We start from the raw sequence: 19,059 nt of genomic DNA on the forward strand, positions 1-19,059 counted from the left end.
TGGGTGTCCTTGGTGATCACTGGGCCTAACTGTGGCTGGTTGTGTTCTCCAAAGATGGCTGTAACTTGCTCTTCTGGCAGTGTAACTTTGACACTCTTCCCAATAAGAGATGGGGTCTATATTCCTTCCCCTTGCATGTAGGTGGGCTCGTGACGATAGTGGGAGAGATGCTGTGTGACCTCTGAGGCTGGGACATAAGTGGTGACACAGCTTACAAACTCGTCCTTTTGAGGTGCTTGCTCTTGGAATCCAGTCAGCATGCCATGCCGTGAGGAAGCCCAAGTAGTCCATGGATAGGCTCATGTGTGGAGGAAATAAGGCCCCTGGCCAACATCCCTGGCTGAGCTCCCAGCTGGTATGCAGCACTACCACAATGCCTATGTGAATGAGCTGTCCTGAAAGTGCATCCTTTCCAAAGCTGCCTCAGCTCTTGCTTCATGGAGCAGAGAAGAGACAACCCAGCTAAATCCATGCCAAATTGCAGATTTGTGAGCAGAATAAATAATTATCATGGTTTTAAGTTACTAAATTTTGGGGGTAGTTTGTTACTCAGCAATAATAAAAAGTGTGTCCTCTTTAGACCCTGAATTGGAAGATTTCCAGTGTCTATGGTCCGTATGCTTCTGTACCATTGCCCCCCTGCCCCATTTCAGATGTTAAAATAATCACCCCCAAGTGATGATATTTGGAGTTGGGGCATTTAGGAGGCAGTTAGGTCACGAGGGTGGAACCTTCATGATGGGATTAGTGTTGTTATAAAGAGAGACACCAGAGATCTCCCTCTCTCTCCTTCCACCATGTGAACACAGTGAGAAGGCAGCTGTCTGCAACCCAAGGAGAGAGACTTCACCAAAACCCAGCCTTAATGATGTCTTGATCTCGGACTTTCCAGCCTCCAGAACTGTGAGAAATAGATGTCCATAGTTTATAAGCCATTCAGTCTATGGTGTTTTGTTACAGCAGCCCGGATGGACTAAAATACCAGCCATAGTGTATTCAGTGAACGTACCAAGGAATTCAAATGCCAAAGTCAGTGTCAGGAGAGGTCAGAAAGGGGCACATCACCAAGAAGGAAGTTGGGGTAGAGGTGAGCTGGAAGGGCTGGGAGTGTCTAATGGCCTCGGGGGGAGAGAAGAGGGCATTCTGGTAGGGAAGAATGAGTCTGGGGGCAGCAGGGGTGGCAGAGGCAGATGAGGCTGGGTGTTTGGGAGGAAGCTGAGCATGCAGGAGGCATCCTTCAGCATCAGGATAAAGACTGAATTATATTCATTTTAGATCCCAAGATCCATTGTAGATTCCAGAACAAGAGAGTGACTTGGTATGCAGGTATTCTGGAATGATTTGTGGGGGCACAGGGTAGATTGGGTTGGGCAAGAGGTGGGGGAGGGTGAAGGGGAGTTTCAGCAGGATCCATGAAGCAGGATTGTTGTTGGTCAGGAGACCTCTCCCCTGTGAAGTCTTTCTCATCAGTGCTCCACGGGCACTGCTCAGGACCCCCTGATGTCCCTTGTTCTACCCACTAGGCTGCCTACATAGCTTCTAGTGGCACTGCCTCTTTGTTAGTGAGGTGATGTGTAGACCCTGATGACAGCTTAGGTTTGAATCCTGGCTCCAGCTCTTATTTGCCTGTGTATTCTTCGGGAAGTTAACTAATCTCTTTACCTCAGTTTCCTCATTTGTGAAATGAGAATAATAATGATACAATACTTGGTGAGATAATTAGTTCACCACACAAAGAGGAAATAATCAGTGATGTTCACATTATTATTATTAGAGATGGAATTTCGCTTTGTCACCAGGCTCGAGTGCAGTGGCACCATCTCAGCTCACTGCAACCTCCGTCTCCTGGGTTCAAGCGATTGTCCTGCCTCAGCCTCCTTAGTAGCTGGGACTACAGGCATGTGCCACCATGCCCAGCTAATTTTTGTATTTTTAGTAGAGATGAGGTTTCACCACATTGGCCAGGATGGTCTTTATCTCTTGACCTCGTGATCTGCCTGCCTTGGCCTCCCAAAATGTTGGAATTACAGGTGTAAGCCACCGTGCCCAGCCATGTTCACATTATTTTATGGCATGTCTTCTACATGTTTCCATAGCAGGACTTTGGCATTAGGTATGTACTCATCTTTTGTTTAGTACTCTGGGGCTTCTCAAATACCCATCCATCACCAGCTTACAGTATATCCTTTAGATGGGTTGCTTGAAGAGATGTCTGAGCTCATCCAGTATACACGCATTTAATCAAATTTTATGTTATCTCACTATTTCCACATTATGTTGCTCTTCACTTCCAGATGGTTGGTAAAATTCATGCACTCTACATTTACGAAACTGAACAAAATCATTTTCCTTTAAGAGAGTTCAAGCCAAGTAGATAATCACAAAACATCCTAAGTGGCTTTTGACCGTGGGGAGAAGTAAGTCCAGAAAGATGACATTCCCCAGAATTGGAGCTGAAATGAGTCCTACTGAAGATAGTTAAAATCTGGAGCCTATAGTTAGGGAGGGGTTTGAAACATACCATATCAGCAAGAATTCCTCTCTCACCTTCTCTCTCTTTCTCTGTTGTTCTCAATTCGTATATCCATCCACCCACCTGCCACCCATCCACCCATCCACCCATTCACCATCCATCAGTCCATCCCTCCATCCATCCATCCATCCATTCATCCATCCATCCACTATCCATCAAACCATCTATCCATCCACCCAGCCACCACCCATCCATCCATCCATCCATCCACCATCCACCATCCACCATCCACCATCCATCCATCTTTCTTGCATACTGCCAGATCTTTTTTTATCTAAAAAGCAAGCTAGAATTGATATATTTGTTAACTTGATTGGTTACTCAGTTGAATTGACCAAACTGATTACCTGTTTTAGTTATATAGACCCAGTTCAAATATTAACACATTGTTCTGGGAGTCTTTATTTGTATTATTATTATTATTATTATTATTATTTGTTTTGTTTTTTTTTTTTTTTTTGAGACGGAGTCTCACTCTGTCACCCAGGCTGGAGTGCAGTGGCGCGATCTCGGCTCACTGCAGGCTCCGCTTCCCGGGTTCATGCCATTCTCCTGCCTCAGCCTCCCAAGTAGCTGGGACTACAGGCTCCCGCCACTACGCCCGGCTAATTTTTTGTATTTTTAGTAGAGACAGGGTTTCACCGTGGTCTTGATCTCCTGACCTCGTGATCCGCCTGCCTCGGCCTCCCAAAGTGCTGGGATTACAGGCGTGAGCCACCGCGCCTGGCTATTATTATTATTTTTTGAGACAGGATCTCGCTGTGTCATCTAGGCTGGAGTGCAGTGGCATGATCTCGGCTCACTGCAACCTCCGCCTCCCAGGTTCACTCCTGCCTCAGCCTCCTGAGTAGCTGGGATTACAGGTACCTGCTACCATGCCCAGTTAATTTTTTGTATTTTTTAAGTAGACACGGTGTTTCACCATGTTGGCCAGGCTGATCTTGAACTCCTGACCTCAAGTGATCCACCTGCCTTGGCCTCCCAAACTGTGGATTATAGGTGTGAGCCACCACGCCCAGCCAATATTGAGCTGTGTTTTTGGTATGTGATTCATTCTTAATATTTATCATTGTGAATAGGTGCTTGCTATAAATGAAGGTGGAGCTTATATGTATATTCAAAGCTCCAGTGGGTTGATGATAACTCCCCTATAGTCTTGTGTTCCTATAGGCATTCATGATGGATGCTTTTTCTTAAGGCCAGAAGGACAAAAAGCTTCCTTGGTGTTGATTGGAGCCATAAAATGAAACACATGGGAAAAGCACATTGCTTCCATTACAAATCTTTCCTATATTGGATATAGAATCCTCTTATTTCACAAGGCCTTCAAGCACTGACTTTAAAAAAAAAAAAAACTTTTCTCTTTCATTTATGGATGGTGCCTCAGGCATCCACTGTATGATGGGTTCTTAATAAATAATAATAACAGTTATTATTATGGAGCAGAAATTTGCTGATCCTTTCACATGAATGGAACCTTGAGACCCCCTTTCTATTATGTAGGAGGGTATATTTGTTTTAACACTACATTATTGTAGCTTTTTATTTCAATGCATCAGCATTCCATTTATCCACATGCTTTGGAATTTATGGTTATTACTGTGTCTGTTTTTCTGTCTCCTTTATATGGAAAAGCTTCAAGTTTTTTTCTTTCTAAATTTCAAGAGTTAAGATAACAGCATAAAATGCATAATATATTTATGCCTCAGTAAATAATGTAGGAAATGAATGAACCTCTGCATGTGATTAGACTCATTTTGTCTGTATTTTTCTCACATGAAGAATTTCTGATCAGTTTCTTCCTTATCACTTTGGGAAATAGTAGAAAATGTGATTAAAGGCGTACATACTCTGAGCTGTGTTCCCAGAACTGTTTTTATTTAGTATTGCTGTATTTAGGTGATGAGGTGGACTTTTCAAGTCACCCTATATTCAGTAAATATATTGCCTTTAAACCTCTTACAGATCTCCGCTTGGGGATGATTGAGGACAGAGTTTTTTTTTTTCTTTCTTTTTTTTTTTTTATTATACTTTAAGTTCTAGGGTACATGCGCATAACGTGCAGGTTTGTTACATATGTATACTTGTGTCATGTTGGTGTGCTGCACCCATCATCTCTGTTTGTTTGTTTTTGCTTTAAATATTTTACAAAGTGCTTTGGATGAAAAGATTTCAATATGGGTGATACATTTTCCACCACTTCATGAAATGAACATGACGTCATGTTTTCTTCATGACTCAAAGTTATTGTGAACCTGAGTTGTCGGGCATTGCAATTTCTTCGGGCGTTATCCAGATGTTCTCACACAAAACATCTCCAGGCTGCTTTCCTGAACATCTTTGTCAGTTCTGTCAGCCCCTGCATTATCACTTTTTTTTTCTGTCTGCTGCCGTTTCTGCCTCCAGTGTTCCCTTCCTTCTTATCCATTTTTTTTTTCTTTTTAAAAATGGAGTCTCTCTCTGTCACCCAGGCTGGAGTGCAGTGGCGTGATCTTGGCTCACTGCAACCTCTGCCTCCCGGGTTCAAGTGATTCTCCTGCCTCAGCCTCCCAAGTAGCTGGAATTACAGGTGTGCATCACCACGCCCAGCTGTTTTTTGTATTTTTAGTAGAGGCAGGGTTTCATCATGTTGGCCGGGCTGGTCTCGATCTCCTGACCTCAAATGATCCACCCGTCTCGGCCTCCAAGAGTCCTGGAATTACAGGCGTGAGCCACCATGCCCAGCCCCTCTTACCCTGTACTTACAATATGAACTTTGAGATGGAGAAATACATAATTGACACTGTTGTTATTGTATGTTAAATGAGAATCTGTAAGCTAGGAGAAAGGTATGTTGTATTGTGTGACTCCTCTGGGCACCCAAATGGGATTTATAAGATTGTTTCAGTGGGAAGAATGTATTTTCATGGCAAGAAAACTTTTAAATAGTTTATTTGGAATAAACTTTTCAACAAAACCATTGCAAGGAGTGGAGAATGGCTTTTGCACTGTATTTTCATCTCCTGGAGTCCAGGGACCACCTGCTTTTCTTAGGACCTTGTGTTGTGCACCTGGCACCTAACTTCTGTTAGGAAAAGTGGCACAGGAAAATAGCTAATGATAAAAACTTGTGACTTATGTGGCACTTTGTCATTTGCAAGCCCTTTCATAAACAATATTTCATTTAATCTTCACAAAAATCTTGTGAAGGGGCTTTTCCTTTTCCAATTTTACAGAAGAGTAAACTTAGGTCACATCCACGCCTCTTGTGAAGAGACGAGTGTTATCAGTTGCAGGCCCAGTTCTCAGCCATCCTGTTGTCTACAGAGAGCAAAGAGGTCCCCCCAGGCCCCTCCTGATTTGTTAACACAGGTCTCATTGTGTGAATCAGTTCAATCCAAGCATGTTTATTAAGGGTATTTTGAACAAAAGTCCAGCCCTTTGCCCTTGCCTGGGATTTTCCTGAGCCTTCAATAGAAATCTATCAAGAGGAGAGTGTCCGAGACCTCTAGTGATGAATACATGCTCTATTCAGAGAATATTTAGGGTAGACCATCCCATCTTCCCAGCTGTCCTAATCAACCAAAAAAATTTGTATAAGCCTATAAACTGCAGCTAAACTCACATCTATTGTGGTTATATATGTGGACTGATGGTGGCTTTTTCCCTCTACATTAATCAATTATGTTTTTTGTAAGTTGCCTTTCTATCTAGCCAGAATCTACTTAAAATAAAAGTGTGTAGGACTTGGAATTGGAAAACAGGTTGGCTGTATCCAGTAAAGCTAATCACATCCTTACCCTATAGTGCAACAATTCCCATTCCTACGTCTACACCCAAGAGAAATGACTGACAGACAGGTACAAGAATGTTCACAGCTGCTTTTCTGATATCCATCCATGACTGGAGATATTCCAAAGGTCTATCCTCAGGAGAATGGACAAATATAATATTACAGAACAAAACAATAAGAATTACTGATGTACACCAGAGCATGGATGAATGAATAAAACAAGCAAGATCCAAAAGAATCCATTGATGTGAGGTTCAAGAACTGCATAGCTGATGTATGATGATAGCAACTGTATCAGTATTTATCTCTGTGAGGACAGTTGTGGACTAGGATGGAGCACAAGGAGCCTGTTGGATGCTGAAAGTATTCTGTTTTTTTTTTTTTTTTTTTTTTTTTTTTTTTTTTTTTTTTTTTTTTTTTTTTGAGATGGCATCTTGCTCTGTCACCCAGGCTGGAGTGTAGTGGCGCGATCTTAGCTCACTGCAACCTTCGTCTCCCGGGTTCAAGTGATTCTCCTGCCTCAGTCTCCTGAGTAGCTGGGACTACAGGTGCGTGCCACCACGCCCAGCTAATTTTTGTATTTTTAGTAGAGATGGGGTCTCACCATGTTGGTCAGGCTGGTCTGGAACTCCTGATCTCATGATCTGCCCACCTTGGCCTCCCAAAGTGCTGGGATTACAGGCGTGAGCCACTGCGCCCAGCCAAAAGTATTCTATTTGTGGACTCAGTAGTGATTACATAGATGGAGATGTGAGTTAGTATTCATTGAGCTCGTACTGGATGCTGTGCATGCTACTCAGTCTACCCCTGCAGGACCCAGGCACTCATGCCTCCGCCGCTGGGAATGTTAACATCACAGGCCTCTCGACTGAGTCCATCTCTAGAAATTGCCCTTGGTTATGTTCCTCCCCGAGAGTAGCCAGCATGCAGAGACTGGTCTTTGGAGGCAAAGACCTGAGCCCGTGCCAATTAAGGCACCTCTTCAGGGCCATACCAGTTCTGGAGCTCTTATAGGATCAGTCAAACCTTTTTCATGACTGCATTGCAGCCCAGCTCTTCTCTCTGTCGTGTGCTGCTGCTTTATTGCCTAATAGGTAAGGTTGGCTACCTGCTTTGTAGAGCTCAATGCAAAATAAAAATAAAAATGCCGGCCTCCATTCATACATTATGAAGAATTCCAAAATGTTGACAACAGAGCTCTAGACGAAGTGAAGGCCCTTCTATGTGCACAACCTGGTACTGTGGCACGGGTTGTACTCTTGTGAAGTCAGCCGGATGCTAATCTGGGAGCATGCCCCTGTCAACTACCAGAATGCAAATCTCTGTCTCAGAGGCTCCTCCCCACAGGGAAACCTGGACAGTGATGGAGCTTCAGTGAAGATTTAGGCACTTGACTGTACCTGCTGTACTGAAGAAAAAATTAACAAAACAGTAGAAAAGAAATTGTAAGAGCATCTGGTAGGATGAATAATGCCTCCCAAGGATGTCCACATCCTAATTCCCAGAACCTGTGAATATAATTACCTTACATGGTAAAAGGAACTTTGCAGATTGAAGAAAAATTAACAAAATAATAGAAAAGAAATTGTAAGAGCATCTGGTAGGATGAATAACACCTCCCAAAGATGTCCACATCCTAATTTCCAGAACCTGGGAATATAATTACCTTACATGGCAAAAGGTACCTTGCAGATGTGATTAAGTTAAGAATCTTGAGATGGGGAGATTATCTTGGATTATATGGTGGGTCCAACGTAATCACAAAGGTCTTTATAAACGGGAGTCAGGAAGCTGACTTTGAAGAGGGTGGAAGGGGCCACAAGCCAAGGGAGCCAGAAGGCCCCTGGACACTGGAAAAGTCAAGGACACAGGTTCTCCCCTAGAACCTCCAAATAGGAACATGACCCTGCTTGTATGCTGATTTTAGGCCCACAAGACTCCTTCTGGACAACTGACTTCCAGAACTGGAAGAGAATAAATGTGTTGTTTTAAGCCACCCAGCTTGGGGTACTTCGTTATAGCAGTCACAAGAAGCAAAAACAGAGCTGCTGCTATTCTTCACTTATGTGGAGACTGGTCCTCTGTAAAAGCAAGCTGGCTAAAGGGTTCTAGGAATGACATGGGGAGCATTTTCCCAGACTTGTCACTCAAAGCTGTCCTGGAAGGATGCAGGGCCCGGTTCTCTGGCTTCTTTGTCCTGGATGTGGGAAGTGTAGACTCCCTCTGCAGGCCCTGGATCCTGGGACAGGGATAGAGATCCTAGCCACAGGGCTGGGGGAGTGGGTATGGAGAGCTTCTCTTCCTCTGTGGCTGACTGGGAGAGATAATGTTTCCATCCCCATCTCCAGTGCATTTGCTTTTGCCTAAGCTTCCAGGTCACAGGCCATCCTAGGGTGGTTTTCTGAAGCCCACCTCCTGCTGCCCCTGCCTGTATTCTTCCCGGCTCCTCTGCCCAGTCTGGATCCATCTTGGCTGCTGCAGATATTTTGGCCCTTGCTGCCCTGAGTCCCGCATCGTGCCTGGTATCCTGGGCAGTCATCTCTGCAACCAGGCCTCTGACGGCACCTGATCCAACCTGAGGGTTTCCCTGGCCTGGGGCCAATCAGAATTCTCCAGCCCCATTTCAGATCACTGAAAATGCCAATTCATTTTCCTCTTCCTTATGGTGAGCTTTCCAGTGTACCCTGGATTATCTTGATGTGTTATGGGAGCTCCATGTTCTCAGGGTGTAGAATTTGTTCTTTCAGAATGAATGTGTTAATTACAGGCCTCTGTAAATCGTGCTTCTGTGCACTGCATGTGAGGAAAGCATAACAAAAAAATAACTCCACGAGTTCTTCTCCTTCCAGCTCATGGAAGTCAGCCCTGCAGGGTGCCCCCAGCCCATTGGCACAGCAGTAGAGACAGATGTGCAGGGCATAGACAGTGACTGCCTGGGCCGATCTGAAGCATTTGCCCAGGGCATGTTGTATTCAAATTGGTTCCCTGCTAGATTGGCTGGAAAACAGTCAGAAATTCAAATGAAGTCGGCCTTGATTCTTTTATTAGTTGTTTGGTTATTGGGAACCCCAAGGAAAGAGGGAATGATCCCATGAAAAGGCATCTTCATGTGGTGGCAAGAGCGCATGGGTCAGACACAGACAGACCCGGGCTCACAAAGCACTACCACTTTCTAAAAGGTAAGATTTTGGGCAAGCTCCTGGTCACCTCATTCATACAATGGGTAATAATAATATCTACCTTTTAGAGTTGTTGATGAGTTAAATGAAATGATACAAATAACCTCATTTAGCACCTGGCATATGGCAAGGGCTCCAAACCGTCCCCTGACCAATAGTCTCACCTTGCATTATAGTCTAATTATGCTAGACTTCTAAAGATCCAGGCTGCAGGCACTACCAAACATGAATGTGGAACAGTTTTCTTATTCTGTATTTTGTAATTTCTTATTCTGTAATACTGTGCTTCCTACATGCTGAACAATGGCTCTCAGGTGTGCAGGTGACGTGTGGGTCCCTATTCGAATAAGTCACTGCTCAGCCTTGCCCTTCAAATTAGATTTGGATTTGCGGCTCTTGGCATTGTTGGAGGAAAAAGGCTTTTTCAAATTCTCTCTCTTTTTTTTTTTTTTTTTGAGACGAAGTCTCGCTCTGTCACCCAGGCTGGAGTATAGTGGCCGGATCTCAGCTCACTGCAAGCTCCGCCTCCCGGGTTCACACCATTCTCCTGCCTCAGCCTCCCGAGTAACTGGGACTACAGGCGCCCGCCACATCGCCTGGCTAGTTTTTTTGTATTTTTTGTGTTTTTAACACGGTTTCACCGTGTTAGCCAGGATGGTCTCGATCTCCTGACCTCGTGATCCACCAGTCTCGGCCTCCCAAAGTGCTGGGATTACAGGCTTGAGTCACCGTGCCCGGCCCGGCTTTTTCAAATTCTTAAGTGGAATTAGCACCAAGTTTGGAGGCCTCAGGTCGCATAGTTTTTCTATACTGTGAGGAAGGCCCTCCTTCACTTGTGAAGGCTGGGGCGTGAGTTTCACTGCCCTAGAGGTGGGAAAGCCCAAGCCTGGCTCTTCTAGCTTAGTGAAGCATGTGGTGAAGAAGGGATGAGTCAGAGAATGACCCCTGGGGAGTGGCAGCAGTGCTTTAGAAACATCGGATAGGTACAGGAGAGGTCTCCTGAAAGATGGGACCACTTGAATGCTTGCCTGCCTTGTCTTCTAAGAAGATGCCTGTCCTCTGTCCCTTCCAACACGATGCATATTGATAGTACAGCAGTCTTGAAAGGAGGGGGCTAGATCAGTGAGGTTGGCTTGAATATGGTGGAGTGTGGGATGCAAAGATCCCTGTCCCCCAGTGATGGAAGGTGTAGGCCTGTGGCTGGGCCTTTGAGCCTGGTGGTAATTGCCTCTAACCATGGACTCTTGAGGGGAGGTTCCTCATGTTGAGGACAAAAAGCCACACTCTGGAGACCACGATATGATGGTGAAAAGCTGTCCAGCCACTCAGTAGCAGAGACCAAGGAAGATCCAGAGGACACCATAGATCCAAGAACCTTCTCTCCTCCTTCCATTCCCATGCCTGGGAAGATACAGTGAGCTCCCCTCACACCTTCTGGCACCATCTTAGGGAAGAGGATGAGCATTTGCCTAGGGAGACAACAAAAAAGGCTCCTTGCCTGAGGGCTGAACTTTGCATAGACTGGCTATTTAAACCAAGAGGAGATTATTCAAACCGAAGACACAGAGGAATGCTTAATTGGCACATGTATGTTTTTCTGCTACCCAGGAAGAAAGTATGTTAAGCACATTTTCTCTGCACATCTGAGTGTAGTGTAAGTATATTCGCAACCCCAGTAGGTATCAAAGCTTTGTATGCAAGTTATTTCCATTCTGGTGATGGATGGGGATGATATATACAGCACGGAGGAAATCGATTCTCAGGGTGGTCAGGCTGTGGACTGGGAGGCAGGAGGTTAAGGTGATATTCTTTGGTAAAGTATTTTCCATGATGGAGAAAAGTCCCTCAAGCACTTCATCAGTGCTGCAGTCTTCAGAGCTAGTACATGTCATGGTTCTGATTTAATGTTCTTCAGGCCCCTTTCTGATTGTAATTTGATTTACTATTTTCTCCTAAGTGGAGGGAATCTGCTGGCTATGACCAAGAAATAGTCCAGTCAAACCAAGGCCATTAATTCATAGGCATTGGCTTATATGTTAGTCTCTATTAATTTAATTATGGTGAGTTGGCCTTTGGCAGACAAAGTATGGGGACCAACAACATCAGGACTGTGTGCCTTTAAGGCCAAAGGGTATGGCACTGCTGTGTGGTGAATTTGTTAGAGGCGATGCCACCCCATTCTTTCCCAGAAATGTTCCAGAATCATAGCACATCTTTCCCATTGACCAACAAGCCTTTTTGTAGAATTAATTAGTTATTTAAGTCTATGATGGAAGAAGTTATTTTTCTTTTTTTTTTTTTTTGAGACAGAGTCTCACTCTGTTGCCCAGGCTGGAATGCAGTGGTGCAATCTCAGCTCACTGCAACCTCTGCCTCCTGGGTTCAAGTGATTCTCCTGTCTCAGTCTCCCGAGTAGCTGGGATTACAGGTGAGTGCCACCACACTTGGCTAATTTTTGTAGTTTTAGTAGACATGAGTTTTCTCACCATGTTGGCTAGGCTGGTCTCGAACTCCTGACCTCAGATGATCTGCCTACGTTGGCCTCCCAAAGTGCTGGGATTACAGGTGTGAGCCACTGCACCCGCCCAGAAGAAGTTCTTAAATGTATCTTTGGTTGCTCTTGGCAGGCATAAATATTTTATGTCTCTGATCCCAGGTTTAGGTTTTACTCATGCACTGTCTCAGTTTGAAAAGGGATGTAGCTCTTGCCAGGCAGTCTCCACTTCTATTATTCCCAACTGAATAAAATCACATCACACACAGTGGAATCACATTGGATGAACACCTAACTTACTCAAGTTCAACTGTATGAGATCCCTATGTTACTGAAACACTAAGGGTTTGGTCTAGGTCCCGTTGCTTGCTACACAGAAAGGCAATCACTGAAACAGTGAGTATTGCCAAGGAAGAAGGCTTTGACTGGGTGCCACAGTGGAGAACTCTCAAATCAATCTCCCAGGCTGACTAAAGTTAGGGGTTTACATAGCAGGGAAGCAATGTAACCATGTGTGGGAAAACAGGAATTAGAGACGGGTAAGGAAGAGAAGTTGGTCAACAGGAAGCAGGTGGGCAGTAAGGCAGTCATGATTGGTGAATGGTCTGACAGTGATCTGGTGAATTTCAGCTCCTTGGTACTATCTGGGAGGCCTGATGGTTGGTTGTCTGAAAAAGGAACTCAGATAAGACAAATGTAACTTTCTCAAGTTTTAAGACTGGAAGCATCGATTTCTATGTTTATTCAAAGAAACTTTAAACATCAGCTCTATGGGACAATTGGATCAGTTTCAACTACAAGAGGAAAATGACAATTTCAGGGGTATCATTGGGAAGACAAAGATGCATCACTGGAAGACATACAGGATTAGTCTTCACTCTTCATAGTTCATCAGACATGCAATTTTTATGCAAGCACAGTAACTTACTGGGTACTGTATACCAAGCCACATGTACTAACAAGCAAGGGCTGCGAAGCCAGACTTCCAGTGTTCAAATCCTGGCTCCACCACTGAGTGGCTCTGTGACTTTGGGTGAGTGTCACTAACTCATTCTGTGCCTCAGTTTCCCACATCTATAAAATGGAAGTAGTCATCATACCTACATCTTAACACTAGAATAATGTGGGTCATAGTAAGCTCTTACTAAGTGCTAGGTGTTATCATGATTATTGTTGCTTGGCTTAACAAGCTACCTAAGGGATTTTCAAGGGCAACTTTCACTCCATATGACTATTCAATTACTTGCTGATGTGATAAATTTCATGGGGCTTACCTACAGAAAGCAGGACCTGTAGGACTGGGAACATCTCCAAAGTTCAGTCTTCTCAGGGATCCCAAGAATTATGATCTTCCAGCTCTGTGGGAAGGTGGGTCACACTCCTGCTCAGGCTCCCTGACCTCCTCATGGCTAAGCTAACCTTGATGGAAACTTCCAACAAAGCATTTCTGCAGAGTCATCCATAAAGCATGACCTAGAGCTATATTAAACCTACAAAAATCAGCCTCCAACAGTGAGAAACAGTTTTATATGATAAAGTAGTGATTACATTTTCTAATGATTGCTCAAAGTATTCTGTAATCTACAGGGAATATATTTCATAGCTCCCGGGAGCCCTCCCAACTCCCCTATTTTTCATTCTAAGTTTAAGTAGAGCACAGAATATGAGGAGAACAATCTTGGCATACATTATCCTTTTGGGAACTCAATATATGCCATATCCATGTAATTAACCCAGGTTTAGCCCGCCTACTCATGACGCTACAACTTGTCCTCAGCAACAAGGATGAAACATTGTACGAATTACCCATTAGGACCCCCGCCTTCACCCCGTTTCTTTTTTAAAAAATAGGATCATATTTTTCAGACTCTTAGTAAGCATTTTCCATTTCTCAGCAAGAAATTTTTCTTCTGTTAAAATGTTTAGCGCTGTGGATGATTGTGAAGTCTTCAGAGGGGCTTATGGTGACATGCAGTCTAATGTCTAACATTTCATCAAAGGAGCTTTCCCATCAGAGAGCATAGAGCTGTTTTTCCAGCTTATCCGTCAAACTGGCTTCCAAGCCAAACTTCCTGGCTTGAAGTTTGAATCCCAAGAGCAAGACTTAACAGTTTTCCTGCAGAAAGAGCAGTGTCCCTTCCTTTAACTTGCAATTGCTAATCATGAAGAACATGCTCTGTATTCAGATTCTAATAAGCTGTAGAAAAGATAGGAGGACAGTAGAAAGCAGAAAAGCAGGATTTATTGGGTCTATTTCAGGGCTGGGTCAGTGTTGGAGGGGCAAGTAGCTTTGTTAATTGATTTCAAAGAGGGAGTCATTGTCTGCTGTTGAGAATGAGGCTGTAAAGGTTATTTTCTCACTCAATAATATGCACTGGGTCCCAAAGACTTCTATTTAAAATATAAAGCTATAATGATATCATATTCTATTATAGAACATGAAACATTAAGTTGAAAGGGACTTACAGATAAATAAAAGCATATACACATAGGACATATATATATATATGTGTGTGTCTGTATGCACACACAAATACATGAGCACATGTCTGCCCCAGTGTCAAGCTCGATGTTGTGCATGTGTGTTTCATCAAAGAAGCACAGATTTGGAATGGGGGCTATTATTTCCAGTGACTTGCTGCCTCGGGGGCAGCAAATGGAAAAGAGCAGGGTAGCCTGCTCTCCCAGCGATGTTCACTGCATCTGAAAGGTCATGTCATGTTTCCCAGCAATTGACTCAATGGGTTTGGATTCTGCAACATAAGGTCGGGCCATTTCCACTTTGCTTGTGTTTCCTGGGGAACGTGCCTTCCAGTTGTTTTCACATTGACCTCATTACCCAGTCCTGGTGATAAGCTTGGCATGGACATGTTGTGGCTGCGGCCGGCTCGGGGCTGCCTTGCCCTTGCAGACCCCATGCCTCTGCCTTGATCAGTGTGGCTGGGGATGCCTATGCCTTGGCTCAGAAAGGTCTGATCCCTCCCCTCCCCCTGCAAAGGCCCTCTGCATACAACTGAACAAAGATTACAGGAGGACCAGGATGTGATGGAGGGGCTGGGGACCCTTCCTCTAATTTATGCAAGGGCAGGCAATGAAGAGGAGAGTCAGGAGACACCCAGGCCCCTAGTCTCAGATCTTCAATGCATGAGCAGAGGGACCTGATCAACACCAATATAACATTTCCCAAATTCCCCAGCTCCTTTTCAGAGTGAATGTTTTCTAATCAGTTCTGGAAGCTCATTTTGAGCAATGAGAAAGTGATTTTCTCAAATCCACTGTCTCTGTATACCTCCTGTCTACAAACATTTCTGCTGGGTCTCTTTCAAGGGAATTAGAATACTTTCTAAAACATAATTGTTTTGGCTCTGGGAAGTGCACTCCACCAAAGTAAAAATACTCAGCGAACTCAAGGTTTTATTTCCTCAAATGACTGAGGGACTTGAGCACGAATCAGTGATGAAATGCTTCTATTAGCTGAGTCCTAGACAGTCAATTAGAGGGGGCTGGGCTGGGCTGGGCTGGGCTGGGCTGTAAGCCCATGAGGATCTAGGCCTGCCATGGTTCCATCCTTTGTGTTGTGATAATGGGTGGGTTATTTAAAATCTCAGAGCCTGTCAAATGGAGGATTAGTATGAGGACTGAAGGAGATCACACCTAGGGAGTACTTAATAAAGGCTAACTTTAGTCATTTACCTCTGTGTTTCCAGTTTTCACTATGGAGTGATTTTATTCACCTGAGTCTGGCCAATTACTTGGTGAAGCCAGAAGAAAGGAAACCAAAGTCTGATGTGGGGGAAAAAAATTCTGGACCATGAAGGTCGATCAGGCAGTAGAATAATTTCACTCAGGAAGCTGTCACGACTCTAGAACTAGAGATATTCAAGGAAAAATGGGATGTCGTACTTAGGGAAATAATATTGGAAGACTTTGTGCCCTTGTGTATGAGTCTGAAGGAGATGACCCAGCAGCTGATCTATAAATAAAATGCTTTTTTTGTTGTCTAAGATTTGGGCACTGTGGGAATGGCAGGATGTGTCGGGCACTTTGAAAAGTGATAATACAAAAGCGTTGCAGTACAGTGAAAGCCTGATGTTTCTCTTCATCACAAAAACTATATTCGAAATGTGAAGCCCATTCTAAAATGCAAATACGACCAGGCTGCTTCCTGTCTTACAGTAGACTAGCCTACTCTGTATAAATGTGTACAATGAATTTTTCAACAGAAGAGAAGTTTATTTTTGTGCTCCACGGTCTGAGGCAGCTGTTGTTGGTTGGTGGGAAGCTTTCTTCCATATGATGACTCAGGAATCCAAGCTCCTTTTGACTTATGGTTTTACTCTCTCCTACCCCCTTGTCATCCTCTACATGAACTGGTGAAAGGTGAAAGGATTTGTAGGAGGGGCAGTCACCTATTAAAAGCCTTGGCCAGAACAGGTGCCATCTTCCTTTTCATATTCCTTTGGTTAGGACTCAACCACATGGCCTCACCTACCAGCAGAAGCTGCTGGAAATTAGGGTCAGCTGGACGCCCAGGAGGAAGAAGAGGAGATGGCTTCAGCTGGGCAGCCTGGGGTTTTGGCACATTCTGTTTCCTAAAGTCCTTCAACTGATCCCACACTGCTCTGAGATTGCAGCATTGACATCAGGCAGTCACCATCTGTTATCTTTGAGAAACAGATAAAAGCTATGGATCTCTCTCCATGCTTATACCCATTGCCAATTCTGCTTGCAGGTTTACAGAGGGTTCCCAGATGCCATCAGTGGAATTCCTAACCTAGAGGGACAGAGAAATTGCTCTCGAAGTAATGTTTTCATGATGGACTAGTGCACCTTCAGAAGACCTGCAGTGGATATGGAGCATGTAAAGGGCTAATTTCGATGCCAGCATCCCTAGGATTGGTTGCTGGGGAAATGCAGAGAGGTAAGCTGCTAGCCCGAGCTGAGCTGTTTTCTCCATAGTGCTACTAACAAGGCTTTGCTTGATCTCAGTCCTCTGCTGTGTGGCTCCCCACCATGAAGGCGAGTCTGACTTGTGTACACAAGGTTGAGAATCCCCAGGCTCCAATTGTATAGAAACGTGTGCAGGTGTCATAATTAGCCATTTCCTGCCAAAACCCCACAAATAAGCTACAATCCTCGAGACAACCTTCTGGAACCTTTTACAGAATTGTTTGCAGACCAAATAATATTCATCTGTAACCTGCTTAATTACCCAAGCCATATATTTAACTGCCCCAGACTTGCTGGTACAAATTTTACAGAGAATCGGATGTAAGGAGAGTTAATGGCAGGAGGGCCTCTAGCCACCATGTGGAACTCAACAAAGCAGAAACCAAGGCTGGTCTGCCCACAGACCAGTCAGATGGGTGCAAGGTTGCAGTTTCCTGTTCTATTCCTTGCCTATCAAGACCAATAAAGATGTCACGAAGTGACTAGAAACATGTGGATTTGGAAAGGCAAACATTGACATTGAGCACACTGTTTCAATGGTCTGAGCTGCTTCTCCTATCTCTCTTGAGGGGAAGTTAAGGCACTAGATTGTATAAAAAGTGCAAAACCCCCTTAAATACCTGGTTTTCCACCTCCTGACATTTCCCGCATATCTCAGGAAATACATGAACTAAACGAATATTTTCCCCTCTAAATTAAGAAAATCAAATTTCATGTTAAAAAGTCTAAATGATATTTAGACTAATGAAGGCAAGGGCTTGAATTACGCTTGCTAAAGACCTAGATGAAGTCTTCCCTCCCCCTCCTCCTGCAGCTATTAGCGAGACGTTGAGGGAGCCACTGTGCATTTTACACTACAAGAGAGATGCCTGCTGGGGATGGCGTCTTGTGATCTGCCAAAATGTTTAGAGACGGCACTGTTGGATGAACAATTGTTCAGGTTATCTGGAGATTCATGCAAATGTATTTTCATCACAAAATTTATTTGTAAGTGCATAGACACAGGCACAGCCTCTCCATTCAGAGAGTCAAAGTTCCCATCTGGTTTTGCAGTTTTGAAAATCATGTTATACCTGCTAGCCTTTTCCTCACCACAAAGGCTGTTCCTGGGCCAATGTAAATTTAACTGTATGGTTAGATAAGAAAATTCAGATGAGAAAGTATTGTGTGAAATACAATATTGAGAATATTGGGAATGAACAAGATGTAACAGGAATACAGAAACAGTAATATTCTCTCCCATATTTGCAAAGTATAGTATGTGTGAGTGTGTATGAAAGAGAGAGAGAGAGATTGGATGGCATTCCTTTGAACAAAGCTTTATTTAAAAAATTGAAATAAACTTACACTGTTTGCTTTTCTTATTATTGTAAATAAGGCTTCAATGAACATCTCCCTGCAAATGACGTATTTTCTTCTAAATAATTTCCTCCAGAATAAATTTTATGCAGGGAAATATTTGGCGAATGGGTATGGATTGGTTTTTGGTTTTTAAAATATACATATTGTCAACTTACTTTTCCAGAAGAATTATACAAATTTATGGTGTTACCAGCAAATAATGAATTTAACAATTTCTCTGCAATTTTATCACTGTTGGATTCTGCCTCATTCATTAACTAAGTCTAAAATGGTCCTCATTATTGTTTGCATTTGCTTTTCTTTTATTTATCACAATAATATTTTGCTGTGTGCTAGCTTACTTTTTGTGTTTTTCGGGGAATATTCAAATATCATGACTTTTGATTTTGCTAGATAGTGTTCTTTTCCATTTGAAGGAGCCTTTTATAAAACATCAGCATTATCCCTTCAAACATGTTGAAATCCATCAGTGATAATTATATTCATATGTATAAAATGTGCATAACAATTCATTCCCTGGGCTATTGCACTGAATTATTGTGATAATGCATTTGAAAGTGCTTTGAAAAATCCCTAGCATTATGTACATGGAGGTATATGATGATCTTAATATGGAATTTATACTTAGTTAAAAGTATAAGTATAAATAGAAATATACTCTGGCAATAAATAGTTCTATAGGAACTCATGTGCAAAAGATCTGGGTATTTTAGCTAATCATAGGCTCAATAAGAGAAAATATTGGAACCCAAGTGATAAGAGGTTACTA

At 43.4% G+C, this 19,059-nt stretch overlaps 1 long non-coding RNA gene across 2 annotated transcripts in view; it reads left to right on the forward strand.

Moving 5' to 3' along the window:
• Positions 1 to 19,059, forward strand: part of LOC115897748 — a 103,635-nt gene that overhangs the window by 78,942 nt on the left and 5,634 nt on the right. Inside the window, exon 1 of one of the 2 annotated variants that reach the window (XR_004057543.1) lies at positions 16,680 to 16,899. The exons of the other annotated variant lie outside the window; for it this stretch is intronic. This is a non-coding gene — a long non-coding RNA (uncharacterized LOC115897748). Of the gene's footprint in view, positions 1 to 16,679; positions 16,900 to 19,059 lie in introns of those variants that run through there. 2 annotated transcript variants of the gene reach the window in all.

Source organism: Rhinopithecus roxellana, chromosome 5, assembly GCF_007565055.1.
Source record: "Rhinopithecus roxellana isolate Shanxi Qingling chromosome 5, ASM756505v1, whole genome shotgun sequence".
NCBI lineage: Eukaryota > Metazoa > Chordata > Mammalia > Primates > Cercopithecidae > Rhinopithecus > Rhinopithecus roxellana.